Source organism: Meriones unguiculatus, chromosome 10, assembly GCF_030254825.1.
Source record: "Meriones unguiculatus strain TT.TT164.6M chromosome 10, Bangor_MerUng_6.1, whole genome shotgun sequence".
NCBI lineage: Eukaryota > Metazoa > Chordata > Mammalia > Rodentia > Muridae > Meriones > Meriones unguiculatus.
The window spans coordinates 102,311,665-102,331,397 of record NC_083358.1 but is presented as its reverse complement, the minus strand read 5'-3'; the positions used below and the strand labels follow the sequence as shown (position 1 = coordinate 102,331,397).

General features: G+C 41.7%; 1 non-coding gene across 1 annotated transcript; it reads right to left on the bottom strand.

The window, feature by feature from the left end:
- Positions 1 to 11,946: 11,946 nt before the first annotated feature.
- LOC132646124 (U6 spliceosomal RNA) lies at positions 11,947 to 12,053 on the bottom strand. The gene has a single exon (XR_009584255.1). It is a non-coding gene; the product is annotated as a U6 spliceosomal RNA (small nuclear RNA).
- Between the last annotated feature and the right edge of the window lie 7,680 nt (positions 12,054 to 19,733).

Genomic DNA, 19,733 nt, shown 5'->3' with positions numbered 1-19,733 from the left:
AGCCCTGGCTGGCCTGGACTTGCTTTGTAGACCAGGCTGGTCTAGAACTTAGAGACTGCTTCCCTCTACCTCCCTGAGTGCTGGAATTACAGGTGTGTGCCACCATGCCTGGCTCGAAATACAATCTTTAAACCAAGATTTTTCTCCTGTTTTCTTGGGTTCCTGCTTCTCCCCGCTCCTTCTCTTCTTTTTCAATAGCTTTAATCACAGACAAAAATACTTAAAATGTATGTGTACCCCTTAGGTGACCTACTTTTTCAGTTTTGTTCCTTTATGAACTTTATAGAAATGGCTTCATACTGTATATAATGATCTAGAGAATGGAATTGTTTTCACTTGGTGTATCTATAAAATTCATTTTGTTGTGGATAGCTGTCATTTTTTCAGTGCTGTACGTTTCATTGTGTGAATATAAAACATTTAAGAAATACTATATGTCATTAAAAAAACACTATATGTGAGATTGCAGCTTCGTGCTAAACATGTGCCCAGCATGCAACATGCACACACAGACACACGTGCATACATATACACACAGAGAAATAAGCTATAATAAAGTACGTTTTGCAAGTTATCTACTATTGACTTAATTCCCCAACTATCCCACATTAACCACATTTGCTACTTCATACTTTGTCGTTATTTCTCTAGGCGTCTCTTGTGGGCTATCGGGTGTACCAAGGAGTACTAGTCTCTAAACAGAGTAGTGGTTTATCTCCTGTCGCTCTCCAAGCCTGGTGAAAAGGAAACGGAAGCTTCAGAGTTCTCCTAACCCAGCTGCAGCGCCAGCACTTCTAACTTTTGTTGTGCGGCTTTTCTTGGGGCGTCCACTCCAAAGGAAGGATTCTGCTCAAGGATAGCTGATGAACCAGTGAGTTGTGTGTAGATACAGGACATGGACAACTTAACTGCCGGTTACAACGAAAGAAGAGTGGCCTCTCCCCACTCCCACTTTGGCAATCACTAACTGCTTTTATGTCCTCAGGAAGTTGTGCCCGTGTCACCCTTGCGTGCCTGGAGACAAGATTCTTCAACGCTTCCCCTCTTCTTCTAGCTCGTACATTATTTCCACTTCCTGAGATGTTCCTTGAGCCTTGGAAAAGGTGGTAGAGATGTATGCTTATTTTCTGAGCACTGGGCCACTATGTCGGCAGCAGATCCATACTCCCAGCAGTTTGACTAGTTGTCTGGATGTTTGTCCACACAGGTTAGTGCTGCTCTCGGTCTCAGCAGAGGAGCTTTGTGAGATTTTGTTGTTGTTGTTGTTTTGTCAACTTGGAGTTCCTTAGGAGGAAAGTGCCTTTTATCCAGTTAGCTTGCAGGCAAGCCTGTGTGGCATTTTCTAGATTAATGATTGTGTAGGCAGTGTCACCCCTAGGCAGGTAGGTGATACTGGAAATTACATTGGGAAGCAAGCCAATAAACAGTATTCCTCTGTGGTCTCCACTTAATCCCTGCCCTGACTTCACTTGGTGATGGACTCTCCAAGTTGCTCTCTTGGTCATGCTGTTGTATCGCAGCAAGAGAAAGAAGCTGCTTTTTGCAGTGAGCATCATTTAGTACAGTCTCACGACTGACTGGAGTGGTGAGAATAAATGACCTTTGAGTGCTCAGCCTGAGGTAGGACATCTATCCCACCTCTTCCAAGTCTCGGGGACATTACAGCAAAGCCGGTCGGAAGGCTGCAAGTGACAAAGACCGGAAGGAGTGCTGCGAGGTGGTGCCTTCTGGAAGTGATAAGGCTGTTGTGTCTGAACTCACAGCAGCTTTGATTACCCACACGAGGCCTGCGAATCAAATGAGCCAGCATTTCTGCATGGTTGACTGAGGGTCTCACCAACAGATCCCTAGCTGGAGAAGTAGACACTGTGGAAAGAGGTGACGTTATTTTTCTCCACGGGCTGTCAGGTAGCCCATGTTCCTGTGGATGGCCCCACACTCACACATATAGACAGCAGGAATTAGGCTTAGTGGGTTATTTAAAAAAAAAAAAAAACAACAACAAAAAACGTGAGAGTAGGAGGCCAGGAAGGTGGGATTTCAGGGGACTGGGGGGAGCAGTTGGCCGTGAGTACAATCAAGACACATGTATGTATTGTCAAAAAATTTAAAATATTATTTTAAGCATAAATAAAATTTTCTGAAGTCAGTAGAACTGGGTTTAGGGCCACCCTAATCCAATATGAATCTTGTTTACACATACAATAACACAAATCAAATCAAGGTCTAAGGTCCTGTTTTTTTGAGTTTTTTTGGTTTTGTGTTGTTTTTTAATTTTGTATTTTTGTTTGGTTTGGGTTTTTTGTTTGGTTGTTTGTTTTTTGGGTTTTTTGTTTTTTTTTTTTTTTTGAGACAGTTTCTCTGTATAGCCTTGGCTGTCTGGACTTGCTTTCTAGACCAGGCTGGCCTTAAACTCACAGAGATCTGCTTGCCTCTGCCTCCCTCAGTGCTGTACCACTGTGCCTGGCTAAGCGCTAAGGTTCTAGATAAGGATGGATTTAGCATGGGGGTGGGGTGGGAGACAATATTCTATTTCCCACCACCAATCTTTAGTTATAAAGGAAAAATATAGTAACTTTATGATGGAGAAACCTGACATACCAAAAGATTTAGGCAAAACACTTAAGTATACATTTAATTAACACATTAATTAACACCTTAGTTAATTAATACAGTAATACATTTAAGTACCTTCTAGACCAGATATGTTGTAATGAGGATATCACCTCTGTAGTCTTCCTCCAGATGTAGTCATAAGCCACTGAATAAGGGGAGATGGTGTTAAAAAACAGTTGGATGAGTTAGTTATTGTACAAACACCATGAAGTGTATTTAGCCTAGATGGTTTAAGTCAATAGCTATGTAACAGAACCTCTCTCTCACTGTACTCCCACCTTCACAGAAATGAAATTGTATGGGGGACTGAGTGGTTAAGAGCACCCAGGTTCAATTCCCAGAACCCATATGGCAATTCACAACTGTCTAACTCCAGTTTGAAGGAATCTCATACACCCTCACATAGACATACATGTAGGCAAAACACCAGTGCACATAAAATAAAATAAAAATATTTTTTTAAGGAAATGAAATTGTACCTTAGCAGTAGCAAGGTACAATTGACCTCATTCCCCCGCCCCCTTTTTAGACAGTCTTACCAGGTAGCGTAGGCTGGGCTGAAGCCGAAACTCTGTATGTGGACCAGGAGGTCCTTGATCTCACCAGATCTGCCTAATTCTGCCTCCTGATGCTGGAATTAAAGGCAGGTGTCACCATGCCTAGCCAATTGTGCTTTTTGGAGACCGTATCTCCCTGTGAAGCCCAGGCTGGCCTTGAATTCAAGCTTTCCTGCCTCAACCTCACAAATATTTGGATTATAGGTGTATACTCCCGGGAGCAGTGGAGACTGAAAGGAGGGGCCCAGTCACTAACCTAGATTAATTCCATTTTATCATAGACACTATTAATTGCATTTTATTTCTGATACTATGTGGTTTCCGAACCCTCATGGTTGTCTCTTTGACAGTTACCTTGGGTCCCAGAAACTTGAGGCTTGATTAACAAACACCTTAAAACAAAGGACTGAAACCGCCTCTAAGCAACAGAGTCTTTCTTGGCACCAACATAGCTTTGCATACCTGATTCCAAGAAAGCAACTTTGGAGTAGACCAAGGCCAGTTGGCCTAGACTACCATGGAAACCCCACTCTTACTTTTGTTCTCGTCTCTGTAGAGCCTTAAAATTGTTGCAAGAGCTTTGAAGACAGATCTGAGTCAGGCAAGCACAGAAGACAGTTTAGCAGCCTAGAACCCCATTGATTTCAAATTCCTCTCCCCACCTACACACACACATACACAAACACATAGAAAAGTCTTTATAGTACTGTCTCTTTGCTAGAACAGACTAAAAATAAAATAAATCTTTTAAAACGGTAAGTACTCTTTACAAGAAGTTGAGCTGTGTTGGTACTAGCCTTTAATCCCAGAACTTGGGAGGCAGAGGCAGGCAGATCTCTGTGAATCAATTCACAAGGCCAACTTGGTCTACATGGTGAGTTCCAGGACAGTCAGTGCTACACAGAGAAACCCTTTCTTGAAAAACTGATGATGGTGATGATGATTTGTAGCTGGTCTTTGCTACATTGTGGGTTCTACTTCTGCCACCCATTATCTCCCTACCCCAAGTTTCACCCCCTATCACTAGATAGGAGAGAGAGTAGGAGAAAGGAGAGAGAGAGCTCAAATTTCTTTGTGTTTCTTCTCTGAGTACGCCCACTAACTGCAGCCAACCCCTCTGAAAGACCAACAGCCACTAACCCCACCTAGTGGGGCCTCTAGCATTTATGTACCCTCTGAAAAGTTCCCAGAATTCCAAAGTCACACAATCACAGAAACTATCTGCAGCTGGCAAAACCATGCCTCTGCTAGAGCACATGATAAATCATAGTCAGCTGCTGAGGACAATCCAAAGCAGCCCCATATCCCCACACCTGGGATTAAGATGAAAACAATCTTAAAATGTTTCTGTGTTTTTAAAGAAACCAAAATTCCAGAATTGTCACTATAAATAATAATAATCATCATCATCATGAGGTAGGGCTGGAGAGAGGGCTCAGTGGTTAAGATGCCTGATGCTGTTACAGAGGACCTAAATTCAGTTCACAGTCCCCACATGGTGGCTAGCAACTGTAACACCAGTTACAGAAAAGCCAATGCCTTGTTCAGTCTCCTCAGGTGATGTACATACATACACACAGACACGCTCATACATTTAAAAAAAATTTCTTTAAAAAAATGAAGGCAGTGGTGCTCAGGTTTTATCCTGCTCGTAGCTACCTTAGGGGCCCAGGTGAAGAGTCTACTCCTTTCAACACACTTTCTGAGTAGCCTTTCTTTGCGTGTGCTGTGAATGAAGCTGCTGCTTTCCTGCAGTCCCCAGTGCTCCTCTCTCTTCAAAGAGAAAAAAAAAAAAAACTGATAGCAAAGATACTAGAAAAGAAAGGCTGTATAGTTTTTATTAATAAAAGATGCATTAGAATCTGGAAATAAAGAGAAAGGTTTTGAGTGTATGTGTGTATATTCATGTGTGTGAGGGCAGCAGGCACTTGCATGCCACCGGTGCGCATGTGGAGGTGAGGACAGCCTTGGTCTTCCTCGTCTTCCACCTTGGTAGCAGCAGTCTCTTGTTTCCTCCTCTGTATACCAGGCTAGCTGGCTCATGAGCCTCCGAGGTTTCTCCATCTCCACCTCGAAGCTCTCCACAGAAAAGCCGGGTTACAGCTGTGTTGATCCCTCCCCTGGCTTTACTCTGCAGGTTCTGGGGATTCCAGGTCAGGTCCTGGGTGCCGAGCACTGGACCACGATCTGCTCCTCTCTAGGTGGCTTTCTGGGACTGGTGTGAGAGCCCAGTCTGGAGCGACTACCAGGAGCTGGGGCATTGGCCCTAACTTCAGTAACGACTCATGGTAGCTTCTCAATACTGGTGAGAGACTCAGGAAAAACAAGAAGTGTGAAGCTGCTGCCCATGCAACAGGCCATACTAGTTTACAATAAATTTTGTACAAATAAGAGTATGCCAATGTTCAAAAAGTATAGATTACTACATGAGCTGGTAACAATCATTTGTTTTCATTATCAGTTATGCACTCCACATAATTGTATGTGCTGTGCTCTTTCAGGACTGGCACTGCAGGTTTCTCCACATGAGTGACATCAAAAAGGCATGACTAATGCACCTCCCCACAAATCCACTACCTGTGACATCCCTAGGCAACAGGAATTGTTTGGCTCCATTATAACACAGAACCACCTTCGTATGTGGGGCCTAATACAGATCAGAGGTCATTGTGTGATATGGAATCATCATACATGATCTCCATCTCATCAAGAGGAAATATTAGACAAAACAAAATTGGGGGACAGTAACAAAATAGATGACTGACATTCTTCCAAAGAAGTAAAGACAGAGAGAGGGCTGGGAGGTCACTCAGCTGTCGGGGAAAACATGGACCCAAGCTTGATTCCAACACCCACATTGGACAGCTCACAATCAATTGTAACTCCAGATCCAATGCATCTGACACCTCTGGCCTCCAAGGAACACCCACACGCATGTGCAGTATGCCAGTAAAGACACACTCACATACACACACATACTATACCGAAGACAGAGATAAAAATGGGAAAGACTGAGGACTGTGGATAAGGGCAATGCACAGTCCTAAATTTGATTCTGAGAAAGAAAAGGGGAATTCAAGAAAACGTTGGTAAAATCCAGGTGGATTTTGCAGTTGATTGATACTATTATTCTGTCAAGGTTAATTGCCCAATTTTGAAAAATGTTCTTTTATCACATAAAGGAACATAGGAGGAGCTGGTTGAAATGTTCCTTATATCTTCCTGTTGCTATAACTAAGTCCTCTGTAAGCCGAAAATTACCCCAAAACAAATACATCCCTGATGTCTGATGAGGCTTAGCATAGTTTCCAGTGTTTACTTGCCTATATTGTTTGTGGTTTTTGTTTGTTTGTTTGTTTCGAGATAGGGTTTTTCTGGGTAACCTTGCTGTCCTTGACTCACTTTGTAGAACAAGCTGGCCTCAAACTCACAAAAATTCACCTGCTTCTGCCTCCCTGAATGCTAGGACTACAGGCATGCACCACAACGCCCAGCAATTTGTTGTTGTTTTGTTTTGTTTTGTTTTTTGAGACAGTTTCTCTGTTTAGGCCTGGCTGTCCTGGGGAACTGACTCTGTAGACCAGAATGGCCTCAATCTCAGGGATCTACCTGCCTCTGCCTCCCAAGTGCTGGGATTAAAGGCATGCACCACCACCACCTGGCTTTGTTTGGTTTTTAAAATGCACATTCAAGTATTCCCTTCATTTTTCCTTTGTTTGGCTTTTTTTTTTTTTTTTTTTTTTACATTTCTACAAAATCATACTGTTTTATATGTAGCTGCTCTCCTAAGCTGTTAATTTTTAAAATCTTTGTATTGATTCTTTGTTAATTTCATATCATGCACCCTAATCTTGCTCATCTCTCTGTCCCTTTGTATCTGCCCTCTGCCCTTGCAAACCCCCCCCCAAATAAAATAAAATAAAATAATAAAATAAAATAAAATAGAATGAAAAACACTTACCTGGGTGCAGTGGCACTTGTCTATACTCCCAGCACTCAGGGAGGCAGAAGCAGACAGATCTCTGTGAATTCAAGGCCAGCATGGTCTACAAATTGAGTACAGGCCAGCCAGGGCTACACAGAGAAACCCTGTCCCAAAACCCTCCCCCACCAAGAAAAAGCTATAGCATGTCACAGTGTGCCCCACATTATAACCTTTTGTCCATGCATCTTTACTTGAAAATATTCATTGCAATGAGTCGTTGATCTTTGATCTGGTTTGAGGCCTCTGGCTTCTGCTACACCATCAATACTGGATCCTCACCCTCATCCTCATCCTGTCGTTGGCCTGTGTCATGGATCTGCCTTTTCACACACTTCAGCAGATCATAGACGGGGTAGATGTTGGTGTGGGCCAACTCCAAGCCCTGGATCTGGGCCTGGGAGAGAGCTGACATGATCAGCCCGCCAGCTCACCTGGGCCTGCAGCGAGGCGAGCCCTCCGGCACTGCCCCTGCTAGCTCACTCGGCGCCAGAGTTGGCAAGGCGCAGGGCCAGCCCTCCTGCTCTCGCGTCCTTGGGGGCTGGCTCTACTGTGCTGCCCAGAGGAGGTACAGGGCCTCTTCTCCCTAGTGCTGCAGTCAGTGAGGGGCGGGACAGCTCTCCTCTCCTGCTCTCATGACCTGGGTCAGGGGCAGCTCATCGACCTGCCTCTGGTGGAGAGGGGTTTGGAGGGTGGGCATCTCCCTCACCCACACCACCCCGGGGCAGCTCACCAGAACCCCAGCCACCATTAGGACCCCAGCTCTACCATGCTGCCCAGGCAAGGGGCAGGCTGCTTCAGGCAGGAGTCAGACCGGGACATCTGCATGGCCTTTGGTGGTAACATAAGCCTGGAACATCAACAAAGACCCCCAGCTGTCACAGAACCATGGACCCTGACATGACCCCTGCGGCAGCCTGGGCCCAGATGTTCCCGAGGCCTCAGGTGGCAGCGCAGGCCATTCAGATCAGCACACACTCCACGTGCACAGCCCTCGGATAACCACATAGTGTCTGGTGGCAACCAAGACATCGCTTGGCCTTTTGTGGTAACTTGGGCCCAAGACATCAACACAAACCCCAGCTGCAGCAGGACCAGAGACTCGACATAGCTCTTGGCAGCCTGGGCCAGGACCTCACCATGGCCTCCTCAGATCTGCCTGTTCCTCACTGCCATTGAGTCTCCAGTTCCACCTTTCTCCACAGTATACAAAGCCCTCAGCTTCACTTTTTCTTTCATTTCTCTACCACGTATGCATCTTTCCCATCTCTCCAGCACACATTCATCTATCTTAGCGGCACTCATGAAGGTGCTTGGGTATCTTTCTTCTAGCTTCCCCAGGCCAGTATGGCAAAATAATAATAATTTTTTTTCTTAGCTTAATTTTTTTTCATTTTAATTTAATTTCCTTTTATTTTATGTGTAGGTGTTTTGTCTAGGTATATGTCTGTTCATCACAGATGAACCGTACCCAGGGTGGTCAGAATAGGGTCTTGGATCCCCTGGGACCGGAGTTACAGGCAGTGTGGATCTCCATGGAGGGGCTGGGAATCAAATCTGGGTCCTCTGGAAGAGCAGCCAGTGCTCTAAGCCACAGAGTCATCTGTCTGGCATTGCTTGGGACAGGGTGTCATAGCCCAGGTTGGTCTTAATCCTTCAGCATAGTTCAGGCTGGCCTTAAATGTACAAGCCTCTTGCCTCAGCCTCTCGAGTGCTGGGATTACAGTTGTGTGCCAACTCAGAAAGGGAAAATTTTATGCTGCTTCTTGGTGAGTTTTCAAAATGTAATCAAACTTATCACTAAAAAGAAAAAGGTGCTGTCAAGGTGCTTAAATGGGTAAAGACGCTTGTCCAAAAGTTGTCCTCCAACCTACACACACACACATTAAAATGATAATTTAAAAAATAATAAAAAGGGCTGGTGAGGGGCCTAGAGGTTAAAGTGCTGATTGTTCTTTCAGAGGCTCCAGATTCAAGTCCCAGCACTCCCATAGAGCCTCACAGCTGTCTGTAATTCCAGTCCTAAGAAAAGCACCCCAGTCTGTCGTAGTGGCACACACCTATAATCCCAGCATTCTGGGAGGGAGAGGCAGGTGGATCTCTGTGAGCTTGAAGCCAGCCTGGTCTACAGAGCGAGTCCTTGGCTACACAGAGAAATCCTGGCCTGAGGAAAAAAATAAGAAAGGAAGGAAAGGAACAGAAATCAAACATGCTTGTCTGGCCTTCATGGGTTCTGTTCACATGTGGTGGGCAGATACAAATGTACACAAAATACCTACATACATAATATAAAGCAAATCCTTAAAAATGTTTGTTGTAGGATGTTTGATCCCATTATGAACCTGTAAATTGTGAACTGTAAAAACCTGTCTTTTCTTTGGTGTGGTTCAACCCTAACACACACCTTTAATCCAAGAACTTTCTGTTTGTAGTAAACAGGTGATTATATTGTGGTTCAGCACTAGCACACACCTTTATTCTAAGAGCTTTCTGTACACAGGATTTAATAAAGTTAACCCTAGGTCAAGAGGTAGAGCAAGAAACCAGCTGACAGGGATTAAACAGTAAGGCAGACTGAGAGAGGAGTGTTTAAGGCATGGTGAAAAAAAAGGAGTGTTTCAGCTCTTTATCCTTTAGCTTTTAGCTCTTTAGCTCTTTGGCTTTTAGCATTTGGGCTTTTTCCTCCTGGGCTGTCAGGTAAGCTAGTAGGCCTTTTCCTCCTATGATGTGGGCTGAGCAGGAAGATCAGCTAGCTAGGTGCTTTCTCTGCTTTTCTGAGCTAGGACATTTTTACCCCAGCATCTGGCTCCTGAGTCTTATTGGCAAAATCGAATGGTTGGGATTTTCATTATCTATAACAATATTTTGGCACTCCAATAAGTGGCAAGACCCCATTGACAGAGAGATCACTTCACTTTGGACAAACTAAGAAGCTATCAGATTTGGAAAGTCATCTGGAAGTACTCAATTAAAGAGTTAAGGATGAGGGGCATAGGAGGAGATGAGGGAGGGAGCCTGGGAATGGGAGAAGAGGAGGGAGGGAGCTACAGCTGGGATACAAAGTGAATAAACTGTAATTAATATAAAAAATAAAAATTTAAAAAAAGTTACGGATGGGAAGTATCATAATAGCAGGCTCTAGGACCCTGTTTAGTGCTACTTCAGATGGCTTAAAAATAGGAGCAGTAAACAAAAAGCTAAATAAACTGAAATTGACTGAATATCAATTATGATTATTATCATTTTGGTATTTTATACTTTTTATTAATAGTCATAAGGGTTTTCTGTATCCACTCAAAGAAAAAAATCTTTGGAAATACAGGAAAAAGAAAAACATGAAAAATGGATTGACAAGGTACAAACCTTAGAAGGAAAATTAGAAAGACTTATAAACTATAATAAGAAAAATACTTAGACACAGACAGAGGAATTTAGGCAAGCTTTAGAAAGACCTATGAGAATAGGGAAAATTCTGAGACACAGAGGAATTTAGACAAGAGCCTACCACACCACTACAAAATAAAACTGAAAGAGGTCAGTCAAGGTTGTTGGAAACCAACCTTAGTTTATCCAGTTACTATACAAGACCCACCAGAAGATGATAGGCACCCCCAAGGTTATAATGAATTTAAATGGATATGTTAAATTTGAAGAGATTTAAGGAAGCAATTTTCTCCTGTGGTATTCATTTTACCCTATGTGAAGCAGATTATAAATTCATGGGCAACTCAGAACAGAATTATCCTCTGAGAAGCCCTAATTACAGGATCTGGCGCAGCTTGACTCCAATCTAGCTAATCTGACTCCAGGACAAGCTTCATTTGAACTCAGCCTTAACTAGGTTTGAGTTTCTGTTTCTCAGACAGTTCCTGGAAAGCCTCAGTAAAAACCCCTGACTGAGAGCAATCAATCAGTCTAAACTTCAACATCTGGCCTGACATCAGGCAACCAATCACCTTAAACCTCAACATACGGTTCAAGTCAGATGACAATGGCTCAATACCGGACCTGGAAAGTCCCTGAGCACACATCCAATCATGAACTCTCCTATATCCCTTAGCTCACCACCAGCCAATCAATGTAAAGGTTACCTCACCACTGGGAATTTTCCACTGGGAAATTCCCTAATTGCCTTCAAATTGAGCCTATGTGCTTGCTTGTGGATCACCATTTCTTGAATCTGGTGACCTCCGCATGCTGGAGTTTTTGCAGAATAAACACTCTTTGCTATTGCATACTATCTGAGTCTGGGGTCTTTCCTCAGAGATTCTCAGACCCTAACATCCCCCAAGACTAGAAAGGTCTGGCAACAGCAATATTGGAACCTGGTCCTCAGTTACAAAGGCAATCATGGTGGAAAGAGGAATTGAAGGCCGTAGAACAATGAAATCAGGCCAGAGGTATTGATATTTCCCATCATCAGTTACGAGGTGAAGGTCAATATGCTGATTTACAAAGACAGTTTGAATTTGATCATCACACCTTAGCACTATGTTATGAAGCAGCTTTAAATCCTCCCTCTTCCCCCTATTCTCCTCCCCTATTTCTCAGAAAAGGGGAGCCCTACTATCTGACCCCAGCCTATCAATCAAGTCTCATTAGGACTGCCTGCATCCTCTTCCTCTGTGGTCTGGCAAGGTCCTCCCACCCTCAGGGGGAAGTGAGCAAGATCAGGCAATAGAATCAATGTCAAAGACAGCCCCTGCTCCCCTTACTAGGGTACCCACATGGAGACTGAGCTGCCTATCAGCAATATCTGAGCAGGGGGGTCTAGGTCCTCTTCATACATGGAAAAATGTTGAACATTTCACGAATTTGCATGTCACCCTTGCACAGGGGCTGTGCTAATCTTTTCTCTATCATTCCAATTTTCGTATATGTGCTGCCAAAGAGAGCACATAATCCTATTTTTTTTAAGATTTATTTATTTATTTTACATATGAGTACTCTATCTGCATGTACACCTGCATGCCAGAAGAGGGCATCAGATTCCATTATAGATGGTTGTGAGCCACCATGTGGTTGTCCAGAATTGAATTCAGGACCTCTAGAAGAGCAAGCAGACAGTGCTCTTAATTACTGAGCCATCTCTCCAGCCCTTCCCATGGAAATTATTATGCAGAAAGAAGATAGTATCTTAGAATGGGTAGTTTTAGCACATAAACAGTGTAAAATATTAAAGACTTATGTAAAAAGATTTCTGAACTGATTCTGAAAGGAAAAATGAGACTTCATCAATTAGCAGAAATAGACCCAGCAGAAATTGTGGTACCCTTTACTAATGCTGAAATTGCCTCATTATGGGCAGAAAATGAACACTGGCAAAGAGCTTGCAGTAATTTTTTGGGAGAGATTAACAACAAATATTCCAAAATCAAGAGACTTCCATTTATAAAAAGAACTAATTGGATTCTCCCTCATGGTAAAAGGGACATCAATTTCTGGACCATCTGCATTTTATACTGATGCAAATAAATCTGGAAAGGCAGGTTATAAGTCAGGAAAAATAAATAAAATGGCTGAGAGCCTTTACGATTCAGTTAAAAAATCAGAGTTGTATGCCATTCTTAGGGCATTATGTAATTTTCATGAATCCCTTCATATAGTTACTGACTCACTAGATGCAGAGTTGTTTAACATATGAAAACTGTTGAAGTTATTCCAGATGATTCAGAATTAACTTTACTATTTATTCAACTACAACAAGTAATTAGAAATAGAAATCATTCAGTGTATATAACACACATCAGATGCTATACGAGTCTACCAGGCCTTCTAGCACAAGGTAATGATGAAATTGATCAGCTGTTCATAGGAAATGTGCTAGAAGCCTCAGATTTCATAATAACCATGTTCACAGCAAAGGTTTGAAGAAAGATTTTACTATCACTTGGCAACAAGCTAAGGAAATTATAATGCAATGTCCTACATATTTTTGTATAATCAAACTCCATTACTTTCAGGAAGTAACCCACAAAGTAGCCAAAGAAATGAAATTTGGCAAATGGATGTGTTTCATCTTGCATAGTTTGAAATTTTAAAGTACATGCACCACACCATAGATACATATTCAGGATTTCTGTTTGTTTGTTTGTTTTTGTTTTTCAAGACAGGGTTTTTCTGTGTATCTCTGGCTGTCCTGGACAATTGTCTTTTTTCTTTCTTTTCTCTTTCTCTTTCTTTCTTTCTTTCTTTTTTTTTTTTTTTTTTTTTTTTTTTTTTTTTTTTTTGAGACAGGGTTTTTCTGTGTGGCCTTGGCTGTCCTGGACTTGCTTTGTAGATCAGGCTGGCCTGGAACTCACAGAGATCCACCTGCCTCTGCCTCCAGAGTGCTGGGATCAAAGGCATGCACCACCATGCCCAGCTTCATCTTCAGGATTTCAATGGGCAACTGCTTTAAGTTCTGAAAAGGCTGATTTTGTAATTAAACATTTATTAGAAGTTATGGCTAATATAGGGGTACCTGTATAAGTTAACACTGACAATGCTTCAGCGTGTATCTAATAAAATGAAACAGTTTTTTTTTTATATTACAACATAAAGCATATTACAGGTATACCACACAATCCTACAGGACAAGCAGTTATAGAAAGATCTAATCACACCTTAAAAGATATGCTTAATGAACAGCAAGGGGTATTAAAGGCCCCTGGAGATGGATTACACAGTGCTTTATTAAGTTTAAATTTTTAGGCACTAATGAGAAGGGAACAAGAGCTGCAGAGAGACATTGGATAATAGAAAAAAAAACTGCTTGAATTAACTCAAGCTGTATGTTTTAAAGATGTGTTGACTTCAGAATGGAACCCAGGATATGTGTTACTTTGGGGAAGAGGTTTTGCCTTTGTTTCCACAGGAGAAGAAAAACTGTAGACACCATTAAAATTGATAAAGATTGGATTCAAACAAGAGATATTTTCTGAATAAAGAGAGGCAGTATTTCAGAGAGCTTGATCATTCAGTTCAAACTGACTTATAAAGACTAAAGATTTCTTAAGTTAAAAAGGATGTTTTTGCTGTTTGGTAGTAAAAACACAGTTAAGAGATTTAAAATAGGGCTGGAGAGATGGCTTAGCAGACAGCATTGTCTGCTCTTCTAGAGGTTCCGAGTTTAATTTCCAGCACCATATGGTGGCTCACAACCATCTATACTAGAATCTGATGCCTTCTTTTGGCATGCAGGCCTACATGAAGATAAAGCACTCATTCATAAAATAAATAAATAAAATCTTTAAAAAAAACAATAGCGGGTTGGTGGTGACACACACCTTTGATCCCAGCACTCAGAGGCAGAGGCAGGCAGATCTCTTTGAGTTCAGGCCAAATTGGTCTACAAAGCTATTCCATGACAGCCAATGCTACAGAGAGAAACCCTGTCTCAAAATATAAAAAAGGAATTTTTTTAATGCTTTCAGTAAATTCAAAGAGTAACTACAGTTCAAACTTGTTTTCTACATCTCTGAGCATTGGAGTAATTTGGAGCTATGATAAATTTGGGCAGGGGAGTAACCACAGCAGAAATTATGATCTCTATAAATTAGTTGTCTTCTAAATTCTAGAGTTACAATAGTCCACACCTTTCATCTCAGAATTTGGGAGGCCTTTAATCCCAACACTCAGGAGACTGAAGCATGCAGATCTCTGAGTTCAAGGCCATCCTGATACAGAGCAAGTTCCAAGTAGAGAAAAATCCAGGTATGGTGGTTCACACCTTTAACCCCAGCATTTAGGAGGCACACACCTTTTATCCCAACAATTGGGAGGCTGTTTTACTGGCTCAGTAATAGAGAGATGGGTTGCAGAAAGAGAACTCAGATAAAGATCGAATGAGCCAGAGAATGAGAAGCAGCCAGGAGATTAGAGCAGATTGCTTGAGTTAATTTGAGACCAAGCAGAGCAATTCAGAGGCTGAGAGAAAAGCCAGATTGAATAAATTAGCTGTGAAAGGAGTTTCAGCCAGAACTGCTGAGTTGAACCAGCCAGACCAGAGCTCAGTAAGAGCACGAAAGGGTGAGTTTATTAAGCTGTAATTCTCAAAGGCTGAAAATATTCTAGGCTTAGGTTAGCAGAAGGAGGCAGTGAGCTTCTAAGACAACAATTGAAACAGGGAAATAAAGAGTTCCTTTTACAAAATTTTGCTTAAAAAAATAAAAAATTCAAGCTGAGGAGATAGCTCAGTGGTTAAAAGCACTGTCTGCTCTTCCAAAGGATGTGGGTTCAATTCCCAGCACCCACATGGCAGCTCACAACTGTAGAACTCCTGTTCCAGGGGACCCAACCACTTTACACATGCAGACAAAACACCAATGTACATTAAAAAAAACTTACAAATTAAAAATTCAAAAAAATTACTTTATCAGGAAATTTTCAAAATATGTTTGCTTATTTATTTTGCATAATTTTGGCTTCCTGTATACATAATTAAAAAATCTATGTCTAAACATGTTTAAATGACTTGTTTAAAATTTTTTTTAATTGTAGCTAGGTTTAGCATATGGCTATAGTCTGAAGTACTTGAAAAAAAATATACAGTTTCTCTTTGTAGCCTTGACTATCGTGGAACTCAGTCTGTACATGAGACTGACCTCACACTCAGAGATCTGCCTGCCTCTGCCTCCCAAGTGCTGGGGTTAAAGCTGGGATATCCAGCTTTATGTCTAAACATCTTTAAATGACCTGTTTTAATAAATAAATTTTTAAATTGTAGTTTGGTTTGCCATGTGGCTGCAGTCCCAGGTACTTGGGACACTTAGGGTAGTCTTGGAGCTCATAAATTCAAGGTCATCCTGTGCAAAACAGTAAGAATTTGCTTCAAAGATAAGAAACAGGGTACCTGTTAATCCCAGCACTCGGGAGGGAAAGGCAGGAGGATCTCTGTGAGTTCGAGGCCAGCCTGGCCTACAAAGCAATTACAGGACAGTCAAGGCTATACAGAGAAACCGTGTCTCAAAAAACCAAAAAAAAGAAAGAAATCTGGAGTCGGTTCAACAGTTAAGAGCATTTCTTGCTCTTGCAGAGGACCCAGGTTCAGTTCCCAGCACCAGCTCACAACTGTCTGATTTTTAAGGATATAGTGAAAAAAACTACACAGAAAGCTGAGCTTTGGGCTTTATACAGTTCATGAAGATGGACAATTAACAAAATCATAACTATGTTAAGTGTGGATAGCAATACACTCACTAAAGACAGTAAATGTTGTGGAGAGTGGCAGCGGGAAAGCCAGTGGCAATTGACCCTAATCCTGAATGATGAGAACAGGCCAAATAAGTGACGATGTAGGAAAGTTTCCAGATCAGATGACAGCAGATTCACGGGCTTTGAAGCAGGCTTTCCAACTTGTAGTGTTGGAAGGACCAGAGTGGTGGTAGAACAAACAAATCATAGCAAATTAGGTAGGCCCTAGAGCCTGAACACCACTGCGTAAGAGTTTGCACTCTAGTCTAAGTATAGCTGCTTTTTGTCAGTAGCTGAAATGAGCTAAATTAAAAATATATTAGGGTTGGGTATGGTGGGTGGCACATGCCTTTAATCCCAGCACTCAAGAGGCAGAGGCAGACGGATGTCTGTGAGTTCAAGGCCAGCCTGGTCTATAGAGTGAGTTCCAGAACACCCAGGGCTATTTAGAGGGAGCTTGTCTTAAACAAACAAAAATAACAAAACCACATATTAGTGCTCTGCAGTTTAGAACACTACCTGCTGTTCTAGAGGACTCAAGGTTAGTACCCGCACCTGCTTTGAGTGACTTACAATTGGTTGGACCTGTATCTCCAGAGGATTCTATACACACACACACACACACACAGTGCATTCACATAATTCTTCCTTTAAGTACAATGTGGAGGTTTCCCATTCTTTGTCTTACACTGTTATTTATATTATAATTTTTTGTTCTTTGAGACAAAATCACATTTCGTAGCCTTGGGTAGCTTTGTGGCCTAAGCTGGCCTTGGCTGCCAGGTCTTTCTGCGTAGCTTCCCAAGTGTTATTGTTACAAGCTGACATTTCCATATTAGTGTTATTATTCATATGACCTGTAGTTGATAAGTTAAGGAATAAAATGTTTGGATCGTAGTGTTTTAGGATGAAATTAAAGTTTTTTACATCAATTTTAGTCTTGCTTTGTTTCATCTCACAGTGTATTCCTGGCTGGCCTGTTAACCAGGCTGATTTTGAACTCCCAGAGCTACATGCCACTGCCTCCAAAATGCCAGGTTAATGGAGTTCTTCATCACACCCTGCTTGTTTTTGTTTTTGCTTATTTTCAAGCACAGTCTCCTGTCTCAGCCTGATCTCGAGCTCATTGTGAAGCTGAGGATGTCCTTGAATTCCTGATCCTGCTATTTCAACCTCCCTAGGAGGATCACAGGTGTGCACCACCACCCACAGTCTCAATTTTGTGGAAATTCTGCTCTAGAGTATGTTCATGTTTCACAAAATAACTTCACTTTCTATCTTTCTCACATCAGAACGATATACAGTCAGAACAAAGCCATCCTTAAAATATTGAGTAAATTTACAGCTAGGCTCCAGGGCGCTTACCTGTAATCCCAGCACTCTGGGAAGGCAAAGGCAGGTAGACCACTGTGAGTTCGAGGCCAGCCTGCTATACAAAGTTAGTCCAGGACAGCCAAGGCTACACAAAGAAACCCTGTCTCAAAAAAACAAACAACAGCAACAAAATAGTAAATTAACTTTATGAAAAGAAAAGGAAAGGAGAAAGGAAAAGAAAGAGCACTGGCTTCTCTTCCAGAGGTGCTGAGTTCAATTTCTGGCAACCTCATGGTGGCTCATAACCATCTCTAATGTGATCTGATGCCCTCTTCTGGTGTGCAGGTGAGATATGAATATATACAGATATATGCAGGTGAGATATACAGATAGAGCATTCATACATTAAAAGAAAGAGAGAGAGAGAAAGAGAAAGAAGAAAAGGGCCCCCACTGGCCTAACTTTTTTCGTTTGATGGAAAACTGACCAAAAAACAAAACAAAACACAACACCACTCCTTGTCTACCATTACTCAAGAAGAACCAGGTGTGATGGTGAACACCTTTAATCACAGCACGTGGAGGCAGAAGCAGGTGAATTTTGTGAGTTTGAGGCCAGACCGTCCTAGAATAGCTGGAGCTACATAGAGAGAACCTGTCTCAAGACAAACAACAACAACAAAATGTGTATAGGGGCTGAAGAAACCGTTCAGCAGTTCCTGGACCCAGATTCTACCTACCTGGGTCTGCAACTTCAGTTTCAGAAGATATGACCTCTTTAGCCCTCTTTAGGCAGCACACATGCACTTTGGTTCAAAGGCATTCATGCAGGCAAAACAACATAATTTTTTTTTAGGTTATTAAAAAAAAAAAAAAGAAAAGAAAGAAAGTGAGCCAGGCAGGTGGTGGCACATGCCTTTCAAGCCAGGTGTGATGATATACACTTTTAATCAACACACCTGGAGGCAGGGGTAAGTAGATCTCAGTGAATTCAATGCTAGCCTGGTCTACAAAATGAGTTCCATAAAGGCCCAGGCTTTGCAGAGAAACTGTGTCTCATTAAAAAATAAAAAAAATAAAAAGACAGTGATGGCTCGTGCCTTTAATCCCAGCACTTGGAAGGCAGAGGCAGGAGGATCTCTGTGAGTTCCAGGCCAGCCTGGTATACAAAATGAATCCAGGGTAGCCAAAACTACACAAAGAAACTCTGGCTCAGGAAAAAAAAAAAAAAAAAAGGAGAGGGGAAGAACACATGTAAGGAAATGGGTTGGGATGTATTTGGCTCTTAAAAAGCTATTTTCAGATTCCAGAGCTAAGGTGCATATTGATAACTGCAGAGATAAAAAGCACAGGGCCATAATCAGTTTGTTTATGTAAGTTTCTGAGAACATAAAAATAAATGACCATTTGAGGCTTAAAGGCTCCTGTAACTCTAGAAGTCACAAATTTATCCTATTTTTATCACATGAGTCATACTGATAGAACACAGTGACACTGTTATGTTTTACATTTCTCTTTGCTGTGATATTTCGGAATGTGTGCTTCTAGACCTAATTCTACCTTTAATCCAGTTTCCCATGACTTCGATTCAGGTACAAGAGCCCACGGTGGCTCTTTCGTAAAGTTAGATGAGAATTTCTACATTTGATGTGTGGCCAGGGAAAGGAGAAAGTATCTGTATTTAAGAAACAGGCAAATAAAATAGAACAACTGTTCTGTGATGTTTACATGCTATATTTCTCAGGCATGACACTGGGTTTTATTTTTTAGTGTGTGAGTTTAAGGGAGAGAGAGGGAGAGCTATCCAGTGAGTAGTCATTCAAGCTTGTATAAACTAATAATTATAATAAAGTGAGCTATGAAAGTGATGAGAGTATCCATGTTTAGGAAAGTACAGTAAAACTTAAGGTGTCATGGATGGAATGGAGCCAACAGCAACAAAGACAGAGCAAATTTTTTAACAGAAATAGAATACTGCTTCCTCTTATAATTCAAGATTATTTGCTCATAACTGAAAGTTATCTGTTCTAATACTGTGCATCTTCCTTTTATGGCACTTAAACAGTCGTATTTGTTTTGTGATTAATGAAG